Raw genomic sequence first — 5753 nt, 5'->3', positions numbered from 1 at the left:
GCCAGGGCAGGTGGGAAGCTTGGCTTCCTCCATCGCCGGGGCAACCCAAGCCTCCTGCTTGCTCCAGCTCCATGGCCACCACCATCTTGGTTGGGTTAATTTGCATACTTGCTCCTGATTGGATGGTGGGCGTGGCTTGTGGGTGTAGTGTAGTGATGGTTAATTTGCATGTTTCTCTTTTATTAGTGTAGATACTTAGCCCCCCCCATCCCCCCTACACACACACACACACACATAAACACCAGCTCCCTGCCACTCTTTCCTATATCTTATTTCCCTAAATGGTACCCATAACTAAATGTTGTTAATTGTATTTCTAAGACACAGCTTAGGGCCAGACAGCATGGCTAAGTGGTTGAGCATCGACCTATGAACCAGGAGGTCATGGTCAGAGCGCATGCCAGGGTTGCAGGCTCGATCCCCAGTGTGAGGTGTGCAGGAGGCAGCTGATCAATGATTATCATCATTGATGTTTCTATCTCTCCTTCTCCTTTCCTCTCTGAAATATAGATAGATAGAAAGATAGATAGATAGATAGATAGATAGATAGGTAGATAGATAATTAATAAAATAAAATAGCCCTAACTGGTTTTGCTCAGTGGATAGAGCATCGGCCTGCAAACTCAAGGGTCCCAGGTTCGATTCCAGTCAAGGCCATGTACCTTAGTTTTTGTGAGCACATCCCCAGTAGGGAGTGTGCAGGAGGCAGCTGATTGATGTTTCTCTCTCATATAAAATATATTTAAAATAAATAATAAATAAATAAATATATAAGTAAAATAAAATAAAATAAAATAAAATAAAATAAAGATACTATGCTTGGCAAAACTTACCGGTGCGTCTCAGGTTACTTGTGGAGGTCTCTGTTTTTCAATCTGCAAAATGGAGCCAACGTTAAGGAAAACTGCCACCTCTGTTAGGAATTATAGCAACCTGTTTCATCAGAAACCTTGTGTAATAAAATATGAAAAAGTTATGGTTATCCCATGGAAGGGAAGTAGAGAGACATATTTCCCCCATACAGGAACACGCTCAGTCACTGTCCAGAATTTTCTAAATGAATGGGGCACATCAACTAGGGAGCACATGCGAGCAGGCTCCCCAAAGAGCCTTGTCACAGAGCTGCCCAAACCAGAAAGATCAGATGGCTCAACACAGTGGATTTGTGGATTCTAACCCAGAAAGAGCTGGAATACACCCACATGATCAGCTCACGCTAAGAGAGCCCCACCCCAAGTCCGTTTTGCACTTCTTGGTACTTGTGCCAATGATCTTTGAGAACAGAAAGGTTGTTCCTTCCGGGCATGTATGTGTCCATGGGATGTAAGGAAACATTAGCAGCTGGATAATAATTGACTTTGCTTTCTCCTCTTAACCCCCAGTATTCTAAGCAATTTAATAGGGTAGAATTACCCAGTAGTTGGTCAGCAAATATTTACCTAGTCTATGGCAGGCGCTAGGTAAAATTCAATACGACACTGATTTCATCATCTAATGGAAGACACAACTTCTATAAGGAACTAGAGGCCCAGTGCACGAAATTCATGCACTCATGGGCGGTGGGTCCTTCAGCCCAGCCTGCGCCCTCTCAAAGTCCGGGAGCCCTTGGGGGATGTCCAACTGATGGCTTAGGCCCGAAGCCAGCAGTCAGACAACCTTAACACTGTGGAGGTGGGGGGAGAGGCTCCTGCCACCACTGCTGCGCTTGCCAGCTGTGAGCCCAGCTTCTGGCTGAGCGGCGCTCCCCCTGTGGGAGCACACTGACCACCAGGGGCCAGCTCCTGCATTAAATGTCTGCCCCCTGGTGGTCAGTGTGCATCATAGCGATCAGTCATTCCGAGTTCAGTCTATTTGCATATTAGCCTTTTATTATATAGGATTACAATTAGTGTGAGGAGCGCTATCATAGGGTTGAGGACAGGATGCTGTAGGAGCAGAGTGAGTGGAGGGAGCAAGAAAGGTTTCTCAGGGACATGTGGTCCCTGAACTGAGACCTGAGACTGAGGAGAAGTTAGGGAAAGGAAATGGAGGAAGAAAGTAATATTATTGGCAGAGGGTCATGGGCAAAAGCCCAGAGGTGAGAAAGGACATGACTTTTATTTCGGGAACATCAAGTAGTTCGAGATGGCTGGAAAGTTTAAGATATAGCAAGTGGGAAGCCCAGAGAGATAAACAGGGCCACACGAAAGTTGGGGGAGCTTTTAAAAACTTTTCCTGAAGTGGGTTTTGGTAGCTGTGGAATTATTGGCTCGGACTTCCCGCCGTGAGGCGTGTAGTTGGCTGACAGCCTCCAGCTGCTGCACCTGAGGCCTGACACAGCGTTCCTGCCGATGCCACGCTCTCCCAGGCCGCCTAGGCACCGGCTGCGCTTGGCAGAGCTGCTCTCCCCGGCCGCTCCCACCACGCGGGCTCCTGTCACGGGCACTCTTTGCTCTGGGGTCCTGCATACTGGAGCACGATGGTGGCCCTCGGCCAGGCTGTAGGAAACATTAGGAAGGTGCTGTGACCATCTGACCTGTGGACTCTCTGCAGAGCAGGACATACCAGCTTGTCAGCATTGTTTAGTGCTTGTTGGGCATTTCAACCATGAGGCTGGCCATGGAGCTGGACTCTGCCGGCATGATCGGCTCACGCTAAGAGAGCCCCACCCCAAGCCCGTCTGGACCTCCTGTACCCTTGCTGCTGCATCACTTCTCCTGCTGGGACCGCACTGAACCCTTGGCCTGGGAGAAGCTGTTCCGTGCTGAGTGGACCCTAATGTAAGCTACGGGCTTTGGGTGATAGTGACGAGTCAGTGCAGGTTCATTGACTGTAGGAAGTGAGCCGCTCCGACAGGCATGGAGTGAAGAGCAGCCGGTCCCAGGCCCCAGGGCCAGTGTGCACTGCGATGACCCCGGCATTCTTCAAGGGACCCGTTTCTTCGGTGCCTGACAGAGGGAAGGGTAATGCCAGACATGGTAAGGACTGCTGAACACAGTCTGAGTTGACATTGATAGGCGCCCACCTAGTCATCAAATCCCCCCTTTACGGATGGGGTGGAGACAGGAGGTGATCAATGGAGTCCCCATTGAAGTCTGGCTTAGGCGGTGCAGGGGGTCTGTGGGACACACTGGGTGGTCATTTCTCCGGGCTCTGAGACTGGAACCTGGCATTTGGAGTAAGCCCCCTCACTGAGTCCTTGGACTGTGGGGTAAGAGCTACTGTAATGGGGAAAGTCAAAAGGGTAAGTGGAGCCTCTGAAACTCCATTCTGCCTTCCCCACAAAATATTAAATAAACAACAAAGTCAAATCCTGGGGGTGGGGATAGTAAAGATTAGAGCTGCCATTAAAGGATGTTGCGCCTGGCTGGTATGGCTCAGTGGTTGAGCATCGACCTATGAACCAGGAGGTCACGGTTCGATTCGGTCAGGGCACATGCCTGGGGTTGCAACTCGATCCCGAGTAGGGGGCGTGCAGGAGGCAGCTGATCAATGATTCTCTCTCATCATTGATGTATCTTTCTTTTAAATATATTTTTATTGATTTCAGAGAGGAAGGGAGAGGGAGAGAAAAATGGAAACATCAATGATGAGAGAGAATGGCTGCCTCCTGCACACCCCCTACTGGGGATAGAGCCTGCAACCTAGGTATGTGCCCTTGACTGGAATTGAACCCAGGACTCTTCAGTCTGCAGGCTGGTCCTCTATCCACTGAGCCAAACCGGCTAGGGCTACTGATGTTTCTATGTTTCTATGTTTCTATGTTTCCTTCTCCATTTCTCTCTGAAATCAATGGAAAATATATAAAATGATGTCGCATCTCAGATTTGGTTTTAAGTTTAATGTGGGCAAGTTTTTCAGTACTTGTAAAATCATTCAGCCATGCCTTCACATTTCATGTTCTTTTCATGTTCAACGGACTGATTCAAATAAAGTCATCTCACCATGTAAAGAGAGAAGTCTGTGCAGTCATTTTAAACCAGGACGTTATCTTGATTTAACCACTGGCTGCTCTTCTCGGAAGTTCTTCTACTTCCTTTGACAGGTAATAATAGCTCTTAATCTCACAGGGATCTCGGTCTGAGGTTAGTTGTCCTCCCAAACACAATGGAGTCAATGTCATGTTCACCCCAAATATCATCAGATTGAGCTCGTAGTGAATTTGTGTTAATAATTAACGTCTTCGGGGGAAAGCTGCTCGCATGGGGATATTTAATTCACCTTCTAAGAGGCTCTGTGCCCCCTTCTGCCTCCAGTTGTCCAATGGCATTATTTTCTTCAAGTTCTCCTGGAAAACTTAATGAATAACTACAAATATTGGTGAAACAACCTGAAAAGAAAGTTTTAGCGTCTCACCTCGGCTGCCGTAGTAGCTTATTTTCTGTGTTGAATAAGGTGATGCTTCAGGTTCGATGAGATAGTCTTTTCTCAATGTTTTCATTCAAGTGACAATGTGTTTTGGTTCTAGGTCCAATTTTATTGTTACTTTTGTCAACAAGAACACACATCCCTGCCTGAAACGGAACCAGTTGCAAATCAAAGTTGTCAGCAGTTATTTCAGAAATGTCAACTCGGGTCCGTTGTGTCCTAAATGTCCCTGATCTCACTGCAGCGGAGGGTCCAGGGCCCATCAGACAGCAAGTGTCCAGCAACGCTGCGGCTTACAGTGCGTCTCCCTGGGGCGCCCGAGGTTCCCCCCTCTCCCTTCCCACAGAGGACGGTTCAGGACAGGGGCCCTGTCAGCGCATCCTTCCTGCAGGGACTGTAAATGGGGCCACTTTCCAGGCGACTACAAACAAAGGCAGAAATTAGCTTTCCTGTTCTCATGGTTTCTGCTCTGGGGCTAGAAATGGCAGAAGAAGCCAGTCCACAGGGAAAAGAGAGTGGTGGCCTCACAGGGAGGGGCGCTGGGAGCAGAGGAGCAAGGCCACCCACAGGACTCCAGCCCGGTTCCACTCCCAGCCCAGTTCCATTCCCAGCCCGGTTCCACACCCAACCCAGTTCCATTCCCCCCCTGGTTCCATTCCCCTCCTGGTTCCACTCCCCTCCTGGTTCCACTCCCCCGCTGGTTCCACTCCCCTTCTGGTTCCATTCCCCACCTGGTTCCACTCCCCTCCTAGTTCCATTCCCCTCCTGGTTCCATTCCCCCCCTGGTTCCATTCTCCTCCTGGTTCCACTCCCCTCCTAGTTCCATTCCCCTCCTGGTTCCATTCCCCCCCTGGTTCCATTCTCCTCCTGGTTCCACTCCCCTCCTAGTTCCATTCCCCTCCTGGTTCCATTCCCCCCCTGGTTCCATTCTCCTCCTGGTTCCACTCCCCTCCTAGTTCCATTCCCCTCCTGGTTCCATTCCCCCCCTGGTTCCATTCTCCTCCTGGTTCCACTCCCCTCCTAGTTCCATTCCCCTCCTGGTTCCATTCCCCCCCTGGTTCCATTCTCCTCCTGGTTCCACTCCCCTCCTAGTTCCATTCCCCTCCTGGTTCCATTCCCCCCCTGGTTCCATTCTCCTCCTGGTTCCACTCCCCTCCTAGTTCCATTCCCCTCCTGGTTCCATTCCCCCCCTGGTTCCATTCTCCTCCTGGTTCCACTCCCCTCCTAGTTCCATTCCCCTCCTGGTTCCATTCCCCCCCTGGTTCCATTCTCCTCCTGGTTCCACTCCCCTCCTAGTTCCATTCCCCTCCTGGTTCCATTCCCCCCCTGGTTCCATTCTCCTCCTGGTTCCACTCCCCTCCTAGTTCCATTCCCCTCCTGGTTCCATTCCCCCCCTGGTTCCATTC

At 50.1% G+C, this 5753-nt stretch overlaps 1 pseudogene; it reads right to left on the bottom strand.

Moving 5' to 3' along the window:
• Window positions 1-3851: 3851 nt before the first annotated feature.
• Window positions 3852-4487, bottom strand: LOC102248988 (annotated as a pseudogene).
• Between the last annotated feature and the right edge of the window lie 1266 nt (window positions 4488-5753).

Source organism: Myotis brandtii, unplaced genomic scaffold (genome assembly GCF_000412655.1).
Source record: "Myotis brandtii unplaced genomic scaffold, ASM41265v1 scaffold627, whole genome shotgun sequence".
Lineage (NCBI taxonomy): Eukaryota > Metazoa > Chordata > Mammalia > Chiroptera > Vespertilionidae > Myotis > Myotis brandtii.
The sequence above is the reverse complement of the archived record's forward strand: the minus strand, read 5'-3'. Positions and strand labels throughout refer to the sequence as shown.